The sequence below is a fragment of the Leptidea sinapis genome, chromosome 46, assembly GCF_905404315.1.
Source record: "Leptidea sinapis chromosome 46, ilLepSina1.1, whole genome shotgun sequence".
Lineage (NCBI taxonomy): Eukaryota > Metazoa > Arthropoda > Insecta > Lepidoptera > Pieridae > Leptidea > Leptidea sinapis.
The window spans coordinates 5,436,507-5,447,333 of NC_066310.1; positions in this window are offsets into that span (position 1 = coordinate 5,436,507).

Genomic DNA, 10,827 nt, shown 5'->3' on the forward strand with positions numbered 1-10,827 from the left:
TGAAATAACTGGGCAAATGAGACTGAACAATTGCAATTATAGTGCCACAATTGTTGAATATTTCAAGAATCCTGACCGGCACTGCATTGTTATACCCAACTAATGGGTTGAATAGAAAACCTTTTTGGGACAAAACACCCTTATTTTTTTTTTATTTAGTTCTTGATGTATATTGAAATTGAATAATATAATGGGCATGTATATTATACTCATATATAGAAATTTTTTTCAAATATCGTTTATATATTTTATTTGTTACATATTTTATAAATGATTCCCTGTATCCATACGGCCTTACAAATAAAATTGGCATAAAGTTATAACTAAGCATAAACCAAGAATATGTAAAATGTTTACAAATAGACATTTTTCTTACAAATGGTTTGTTCAGAGGTGTAACGTTTCCCGCGTTTATTTGCAAGGCTGCTTGTCATTCGAAAAACTTCAGAATTATCATTGTATTGACAGTGTATACGATATTGTAAACATTTTGCATTTTCTTTGTTTATCATCAGTTATAACTTTATACCAAGTTTATTTGTAAGGCCGTTAGTGTTTGTTCGAAAATAAAGATATACTTTACTTATATTAAACAATCATTATTATTATATAGGTGCTTACGGAATATGATTTATAAACGTCAATAGTAGTGTTTGCAATAGCGCCGAAACAACCGGGACACATAAATAGCCCACATCACAAATCTCTCATCTGAGTAATTATCCACTTTTACGTCCCACATTGTAAAAATCAAAATGCATGTTATTCACCTGTTGAAAGCTCACTGGTCCTTTCCGCACAACTTTATCCCCCTGCTCAACATTGTAATACCACTCCTTGTCCCCCTCGCCCGTGCTAGCGGGCCCTTCAATAACGTTTGTCTGAGCGGGCACTGTCGCGCGGGACGTGTGAAGGTGCGCTAATGTCATTAGATCCACTAAAATTCTGAAAAAATCAAAAAATTTAAGAGAGTTTTTGATGGAACCAGCAGATTATGGTCCGTCTAATGTAAAGCCGCGCTACCCATAACAGCGAATGAGTCTTTACTCATCTCATTCATAGCGTAATACAATATGACCCCTAACACATCGCTCCGTGTGCGGACGGTTACTATGACGGGTACCTACCCACGATATTTCGATCAAATTGCGTGACTGTCTGTCCACGTGGCGTCTAATTCGGTTCGGTATTTGATTCCCTAATGAGAAGTAAAGTGTGTGTGTGTCGTGAATTATAGAATCAAAGACCGAATCAAATTAGACGCCACGTGGACAGTTTGATGTATTGTTAGTGTCAAGTGTCAATGTGTCAAAAGTTCCACGCCGCCTCCGCAGTTCCGCCGCGACCACGATTCATGCAATTGGTTCGAAACATTGACTTCAAATTATTAAAATATATTATATCGTGAGTACCCGTCATTTTAATTACTATATTTTATTATTTTTTCCATCTTATCTTCCGTCATAATGATTACTATGTTAATATTCCACGATTTTTAAGTTTAAAAACAAATAATACAATATTTTATTTCCAGCCAAATTATATAGTACAAAATAAAACAATGCTTAAATAAAAGTAAAATGAAACATAATATTATTAATCTCGAATGAGCATGCAATTATACCGATCGTTTATAATACATAGATAATAGAAAAAGGAACGAAATGTTAAGTATGCCTAACACGAGTTACGTATATTTTCCACACAATCATTATGCAAAATACAGAACTTATTATCTGGAATAAGAAATAAATACATTACGTGTTATATACAAATTTCGTACAACTCAACACAAGAACACATTATTTCCAAACTTTTAAATTTTGTTTACGGCCGTTTTCAATAACCAAAATATCCTAAGTTTAACTTACGGATACATTGCTATCACCTTTTAATAACAAGATCTTATCTATCCATAGTTAAGTCCAATATAGTTAAGGACCAATGCTATCTGTCAATAGGTTATTAAAATGTAAGTAAGCGTAAAAGGATGGATTTGTCTACCTCAAGTAAGTTAAGCTAAGGATAGATAGGTTATTGAAAAGGCTGTTAATCATTGTTAGAGTGATGCAAAATAAAAAAAAATATACTTAAGTGGTCTAAAGATTCTTACCTTATACCGTTCCACTCCAATATTTGACTAACGTTCTTTTTTTGTAAAATTAATTTAGCTAAGAATTGTACGAGTCTATCTCTCTCCATCCGATCACAAGTCTGTGAAGAAAAATCATACATTTTCACTAAGCACTAAAAAAGTAAAAAAAAAATATTTAGATTATTTTTTTAATGTAAAAGATCTTCGCCTCATAACCTTTAATATTTTAATATTAAGAATTAGATATTTTAAATAAAAATAAATGTTAGTGATGTATTTTTAGAGACTGTAAATTTAGACTAGACTATATTACCTACTCCATGATCCATATAAACGCCTAATAAAGTAAATACTAATAAGTATAAGTGTAAGAGCACTTTACAATACCACATTGGAAACATAGATCTTATATAAAACCATAGTAGCTATTGTTTGACCAATTACAATGTATTCTGATCATTACTCAACCAATGAAAATTTAGTATTTCGGTCCCGCTCACCTCAGTAGGTTGAATGAATTGTTTGTATTTCTAATATGTTGGTAAAAGATGTCTGCTGGGTTAAGGTCAATTAAGCCCAGAGTCGACATTACATTATTACGTAGGTTAACTCTACAAAAATATACAGTTTCTTATATTGACTTGTATTAATTTTTTTTAAATGACCGTATAAGTTGCAACTGCTAACTTCTCAAGTGAACCGCGACAGGTTTTATTTTAAATGGAAATAAGGGACGAGACGAGAAGGACGTTCAGTTGATGGTAATTAATACGCCCCGCCCATTACAATGCCCGGCAGCTCAGGATCCTTGAAAACTCAAAAATTCTGTGCGGCACTACAATTGCGCTCGTCACCTTGAGACATAATATGTCAAATCTCATTTGCCTTGTAATTTCACTAGGTACGGCGCCCTCCAGACCTAAACACAATAATGCTTACACATTACTGCTTCACGGCAGAAATAGGCTTCTGTGGCAAGGAGCCGACTGTTGAAAAAGGTAACCACTGGCAAAGGTTTCAATATTCGGATAACTCTTGTTTATTTGATTATTATTTAAAATTGTTTTTGACGTAAGTATGACAAGGTAATTACAGCATGTTAATTAATAATACGCCAAAATTCCAACGAAAATGTGAGTTACCAATATTAAGTGATAAATATCTCTATAGATTATTCCTTCACCTATATGAATTAAGCCCTCTGAAAATTTAAATAAGATATAATTACTGACAAATGACTTCCAATTCCACTAACCCTATCTAACATCTGCACAATGTACTTGGTGTCCGCAAAGGGCCCGATGTCCTCGTAGTAACGGCCGTACACGATGGTCATCGCCTGAAGGCACATGCACTTCATCTCAACCTTCGGCGTCGACAGGAACCGATGGTAGAGATCATTGAAGAACTCGTAACTGAAAAGAAACAGATACTCGTGAAAAATACATTTATATTTTTAAATATTATAATATGTATACGGAATTTTATATATAACAAGCGAACCCGACAGACTTTGTCCTGTAAGCACGTCTTCAGTTTCAAAAATCAGTCCAGCGGTTAGGAGGAGTTCACTAACATGGTCAGGAGTTTGATATATGAACTGAATTGAGAATCTACGCCATTCTCAAATTCACTGGAACACACAAAAACAACATTCAAATCGGTCCAGCCGTTTACGAGGAGTTCACTGTCAACACACGTACAGAGAATTATATATATACAAAGATATGTATACAGGATGTGGTGAATTTGTTAAGTGTGACCAGTCGATTATTCCGTAACTATTACAGATATCTAAAACACAAAAAGGACATCAATAACTGTTTAAAAATCAAACGAGGAGTATCCAAAATTTACCGTGACAATTACGTCGAGATACTTTCATTGAGACATCTGCACTGGATTTTTTATTAAGTTCCAAGATCCTATAACGGTTGATACCATAAAGCTAGTCTTCGTTAAGACACAGATTATTATTGTCTCGTGAATTTTAGGAAATGAGTTATTAATACGTACAAATCTGGTTAAAAGTTTTAAACTACGATGATACAGAAAAACTTATAAATGTACTAAACTTAGAAAACAATAATTTAAATTATTATACCAACGTTCGCAATTATCTTATCTTACTTAGCACACACACAAACACATACACACACATCCATAAATACACACAAATCCATACACACACACACGCGTGAGTTTGTTGTATTTTTATTTTGTACTAATGTAGGGGAAGGGACTGGACCTCAAGACACGGAATCCTAGTGTGAGGCCAGAATACTTGTAAAATTAAAGTTACTTACTTTGTACCAATGTATACTTTGTAACAACTGTGTAGCTACTATGGTACCCCAATAAATTATTCTTATTCTAATCTCTTTTATTTGAATTAATTTCTATAAATACCGCGACAATACCGAGCACTTCAAATTGATAGTGTGCCTTCCATGTTTCAGTACATGACCCATTTTAAAGCTATATTATATCCCTACTCGGTGTTTATATTAAAACTAAGCGGATTATCTAAAAGGACGGAGACGCTCCCGTGATGTTGTTGTCCATAAAGTAGAACATTTAACAGTAAAACTGGAATTTAATAAAGCAAAGAATTGACGTTAAACCCACGGCTTACGGATTAGAGCTCTTCAAATTCAAATGTTTTAAATCAAAATAGGATTCAAAATCACTTATTGAACATCAAAAACTACTTCCTTGATGAAATTGAAGTGTTCGTATAGTAGAACGTCGCAGTAAGCTAAAAGAAAACTATTATAATATAAAATATCACTAACGATTTTCGAATAGGACTATCGTCGTTGTCCCTCTGCTCCAGCAATATCCGTAGATAGTAATCTCCGATCTTGACCTCGTTCTGCAGACACTGGTAGTGCACCTCAAGTTCGGCGTGGTTCCATGACGTCATCACGCCTCCCGCCACCTCCCGGTCTGATGTGAATACCCGTATCTCACTTTCCAAAGCATTTCGTAGCTCCTCACGTGTCTAGGTATAAAAATGGCGTCAAGGTAGAATAGAAATATGTATATTTATTTATCATAACGCAGTAGGGCAGATAAGGGGGCAATCGGGTAGGGCAGTGACAATAACGTAAAACAACATTCGTAAAAGCGTTTATTCGAGGAGAAGAACTGATAAGAAACTTCAAGAACATCTTTAAAGTAAAAGAATAAATAAACTGCTTCATCATCATCATCATCAGCCAGAAGACGTCCGCTGCTGGACAAAGGCCTCTCCCAAAGATTTCCACGACGATCGGTCCTGCGCTGCCCTCATCCAACGTATACCGGCGATCTTCACCAGATCGTCGGGCCTACCAACACTGCGTCATCCGGTACGTGGTCGCCATTCGAGAACTTTACTGCCCCACCGGCTATCTGTCCGTCGAACTATGTGCCCTGCCCACTGCCACTTCTGTTTCACAATCATTTGGACTATTGTCGGTAACTTTACCTTTAACCTACGGATCTCCTCATTTCTGATTCGATCTCGCAGGGAAACTCCGAGCGTAGCCCTCTCCATTGCCCTCTGAGCGACCATGAGCTTTCTCATAAGGCCCATAGTTAGCAACCACGTCAGCGTACCGTAAGTCATCACTGGCAACACACACTGGTGGAAAACCTTCGTCTTCTAACACTGTAGTATTTGGGACGAGAAGATTTTACGGAGCTTCCCGAACGCTGCCCATCCGACTTGGATTCGACGAGTGACCTCTTTCGCGAAATTGGACCTGCCTAACTGGATTGTTTGTCCGAGGTCCTCCGAGGCCATGATTACGATATCGTCTGCTAATCGAAGGTGAGTGATGTATTCGCCGTTGATGTTGATGTCCAGTCCGTTCCAGTCCAGAAGCTTAAAGATATCTTCCAACGCAGCGGTGAACAGCTTGGGCGATATGACATCGCCTTGTCTGACTCCCCGCTGCAGTCGGATAGGCTTCGAGATCTGATCCTGGAGATGCACTGACATGGTGGCATTTCTATACAAACACTTCAACGCTTCGATATATCGGTAATCAATGTGGCACCTCTGGAGAGACTGAAGCACCGCCCAGGTCTCGATCGAATCGAAGGCTTTCTCATAGTCCACCAACGCGAAGCATAGTGGCTGGTTATTTTCCTCTGTCTTCTGTATAACCTGCCGCAGCGTATGTATGTGGTCTATGGTGCTAAAGCCTTTTCGGAATTCGGCTTGTTCGGGAGGCTGGAAGTCGTCAAGCCTGCGCACGAGACGATTCCCATAACCAAATTGCCCCACTCTCAACTCATCGCCGCTACGTTTGCCCAGTTTTGCGTTGAAGTCTCCCATGACAACATTGAAGTGGGTCTTCGGAGTGTGAATGGCTGTTGAGATGTCCTCATACATGGCCTCCACCTCGTCGTCTGAGTGTGTCGAAGTCGGAGCGTAAACCTGTATGACTTCCAACGAATACCATTCAGTAATTCTGAGTATTAGGTACGCTACCCTAGTCGACACGCTCCCCACCTCAGTTACGTTGTTGACGAGAGACTTGTGTACGAGGAACCTGACACCACCCAGGGACAGTTGGTCGCCCTCCCGGAAGTAGAGCATGTGTACAGAGTTTAGGCTTATCGAGTCCTCACCCTGTCTTCGGACTTCAGATAACCCCACGACATCCCATCGTAATCTGCTCACAGCTTCCTCCAACTTCTCGTCGGTCCGCAGTGGCTTGACATTGTATGTTGTCAGGGACAATGGTTTTCGTTTGTGTAAGCGCTGCCGCTTATGTGGCTGCTACCGTGGCCACCACGAGCGAGGCCGTCGGGGACTAGAGGCCGGGGCCTTATAGTGTCTGTCATATTTTGAGGGGTTTTTTGCCATAATCGCCATGCTTGGCAGGCGGGTTGGCGATCGCAGTAAATGGTGTGCTCTTAACGAAAGATGCTGCTGCCCATCCTCCGTTGTTTATATCCCTTAATCGTCCCTTACGACACCCACGGGAGGAGATGGGGTGGTGCTATTCTGGTGCGACACCATACGCACCATAAAATAATATTAATAATAAATAAATTGCTTAGCCCACTTAAGTTGACACTATATAATTTTAGGTGGCCTGCGCTGAAACAGTCAATAACAATGCATTATTATCTTCTATGAAAGCTGCTATACCTTCTTTGTCAAAGTAACTTAAATATATTTCTTAAGATTATGTCAAAAATTGAATACCAAGACCTATTAAGAAGACCTTAGACTAGCTTCATATTTCTCTTTATTCTTTGTTCTTGAATTAAGTGTATTAAAATCACAATTTTTCTTAAATAAAGTAATGGTTTTCTAACATATACTGAAGTGACAAGTGAACTCGTCCGCAAAGGTTCTTTTAAAAATATGGACTTAATTATTCAGCATATACAGCACAGAGAACCAAAGAACCGAAAATACGATTTTATATTTTTATGCATTATTTATAGTTTTATCTCACGAAGACTAACAACATAATTAAACCATAGCCTTCCATTGCTTACTGTTTCATGCACGGCTCGTAGGACCATAATGTGAAAAAGTTGGTATAATTGTAGCGAAATGTAGAAAAACTGTAGAACACTCATATAAAATTGATTTTAAAAGAAAACGAAAGTTTCAAAATTTTAAACAAAGTACAGAAACATATCTTTTCAACACGGTATACAAAAAGTAAATAATAATGTAGTTTCCTCAATTTATCTAAATCGACTTATATGATTTAAACTTTTTGGAAATAATACGATCACTCTGAATATATGCTCTTTCAAATAGTAAAAATATAATCTTGGACGTACGATGACAAACGACAGAGTTTTAAGATAAAAAACGTAATTAAAATAAATTATACACATGAATCAATAAACTTTTCTTTTTCTTAAAGCCGATTAAAATTTTGTTGTATCCGATCTATCTTATGCTGCAAACTGATTTATAATACCTTACTTCTTAGTCTATGAGTACTAAGTATCCTTTATTGAAATCTCATTGATGAACTTACAGTATGATTCCATATCAGATTGGGCAGAGCGTGATCCCTGTGGAACTGGTAGTAGAACATGGCCCAGTTTGCGGTGGACTTAAGCCGCTCTCGGCGACGACGTAACACAACGGGACGGCTGGCCAGCTCCTTGCGGGGGTCCTGGGCTCGCCGAGCCGCCCAGTGCTGTAGCGCCAGAGCAGCGTAGTGCTGGATATTCGTAAACATATATCTTATATCTTTAAACGAGCAATTTTTGTATATTTCTCTCTCAATCTCGGAAACGGCTCCAACGATTTTCATTAAATTTAGTATACAGACAAATTTCGGGGGCGATAAATCGATCAATTTAAAAAAAAAATGTAGTTTTATCCGTGTTTTAATGAGAAACAGCTACAATAACATTAAAATACAAAGGTAAATTTCGCCACTACATACAAGACTATAATAGCTCAGGTGGGACATTGGGTGATCCAGAAAGCAGAAGACGCCGGTTCGAATCCAGATGTCCTATTAGTTTCATTTTTAGTTCAAGTTTTGTACATTCTTAAAAATCCGAGCAAGGCTCGGTCGTCCAGATATTATTTAATTAATACACACTCAGGTACTATAAAAGGACTCTACCAGGGGCAACTATTTTTTTTTTTTTAATCCCTATAATTTTGTGGTATACAATATAGACAACCTATAAATAGGTTGTCGAAAATCGCGAATCTCGCGCTAACTTGTGGTCCTTTCATATTCACTATAAATTGGCGTTTAGACCGTTCCCAGAAGGCCCAAAATAATTAGCTCCTTCTTAGTATTGCTTTAAGATATAACGCACCTTTTAGTCTTTAGAAATAACTTTGTTTTACGATTAAATTTCGAATGGTATCACTCTTCTCAACTAAGGGTCGTAAGCAGGCATTGACCGCAGTTTTGGAATCTCCCCAGTTATCTAATTTAAAATTTACGTCACTGGTTGCAGTCTATTACATCATTATTATATTATCTAACGGGCGGGGGCTATCAAAAATACTTGCCATCAGTGATCCCCATGCAGAATATTATATAGTACTCACCAGACACTGCGGTAACAATCAAATAAAGATATTAAGGTGTAAGACCTTCTCATTCAGTTGCCTGACTATACACACTATCTCTTTCCTTGCATAGTTTTCGGTGTCGTTTACGTGGAACTTCATGACAGGGGTCATGAAGTTCCAATCGACCAACAGATAAAACGCCGCAAATGGAGCTGGATAAGCCACACACTCCGGAAGGATCCCAACCACATACCGAGGCAAGCCCTAGACTGAAACCCTCAAGGAAAACGCAAACGTAGCCGTCCAAAGCAAACCTGGTGGCGGACTGTCATTGACGAAGCGTAAGACATCGGAAAGACCTGGTGTGATATAAAGAGAGGTGCTCAGGACCGATCGCGATGGAGATGCACTGTGGATGCCCTCTGCCCCAGCTAGGAGATACAGGAACTTAAGTAGGTTACGTGGACCTAGTCAGAGTCTGGAAATGGTCTTGATGATACACGCAATTTAGCAAATATTAAAGACCACCCTTTTATTGGCACTTTTAAATTTCATTTAAAAATATAAGGACTCCCGCAGATAAGACAAGCCTCTTGTGCGTACAAATAGTAATATTTCGTTTTTTTCCTGCGTGAGGACTGTGAAGCTAGTCGAAACCTATGTGTGTCTCTTGATCTTTTTCAATTAGTGTCCAAACATATCCTTATTACTCTGTACTCATAACACCCAAAATTTAAAGCAGAGATATATTTAATCAATGGGAAGAGGATTGTCAATGGGATGTACAACTGATTTACCTGCGTATTAACATATTTGTTTTATTATGGTCGAGTCTTTTGATTGATTTGGATTTTTCAGGCTTCAAGGGACCGCGAAAGTTTGAATTCGCTACCTCCACGTGCTCTGAGAAAGGGGCAATCAGGTGGCCAGGCGGATAACGGAGTGATCCAAAACGTCTTTTTTTCATATAGAGGAAGCCAGCTCACCTCGACATGTTTCTCGACGTACTTGACCTGCCGCTCCAGCACCTCCCAGTGCTTGGCGCGCGGCCTGCTCGCCGCCTGGGCCAGCTGCAGGTTGTCTCGCTCCGACACCGCCTCCTCGGCCAGCGCTGGCGGACTGTCGCCAGACTCCAAGAACGCCAACAATCCTGATGGCTGTAATATATCATAAAAAGTTACTAAATTATCGAGATGAGCATGATACAATGCAGTGCCGCTCAGGATTCTTGAAAAACTTAAAAATTCTGAGCGGCATTACAATTCGCCTTGAGACATAAGATGTTAAGTCTCATATGCCCAGTAATTTCACTAGCTACGGCGCCCTTCTCATCGAAACACACTAATGCTTGCACATTACTGCTTCACGGCAGAAAAAGTTGCCGTTGTGGTAACCATAATCTAGCCGGCACCTTGTGCAGAAAGAAGCCTCCCACTGGTACAGACTCTCAGGTGTTGACAATTAATATGAGCTGCCAATGAGGTAATTGCTTGACAAAACTTTAATAATTATTCTCTCTTTAGGATTATGACAAGAATTTAATTGGGACATTTATTTATTTATTTTTTATTTATAGCTTTATTTCCTTACATCAATACATTAAGATATTTACTTATAATTTGTATTTGTTAGTATGTGTTAGTATTTCACTATTTTAAATAAAAAATACCAATATTGTTAGTATAATTAGTTATTAATTTCGACATAAGGACCGCCTTTAGCG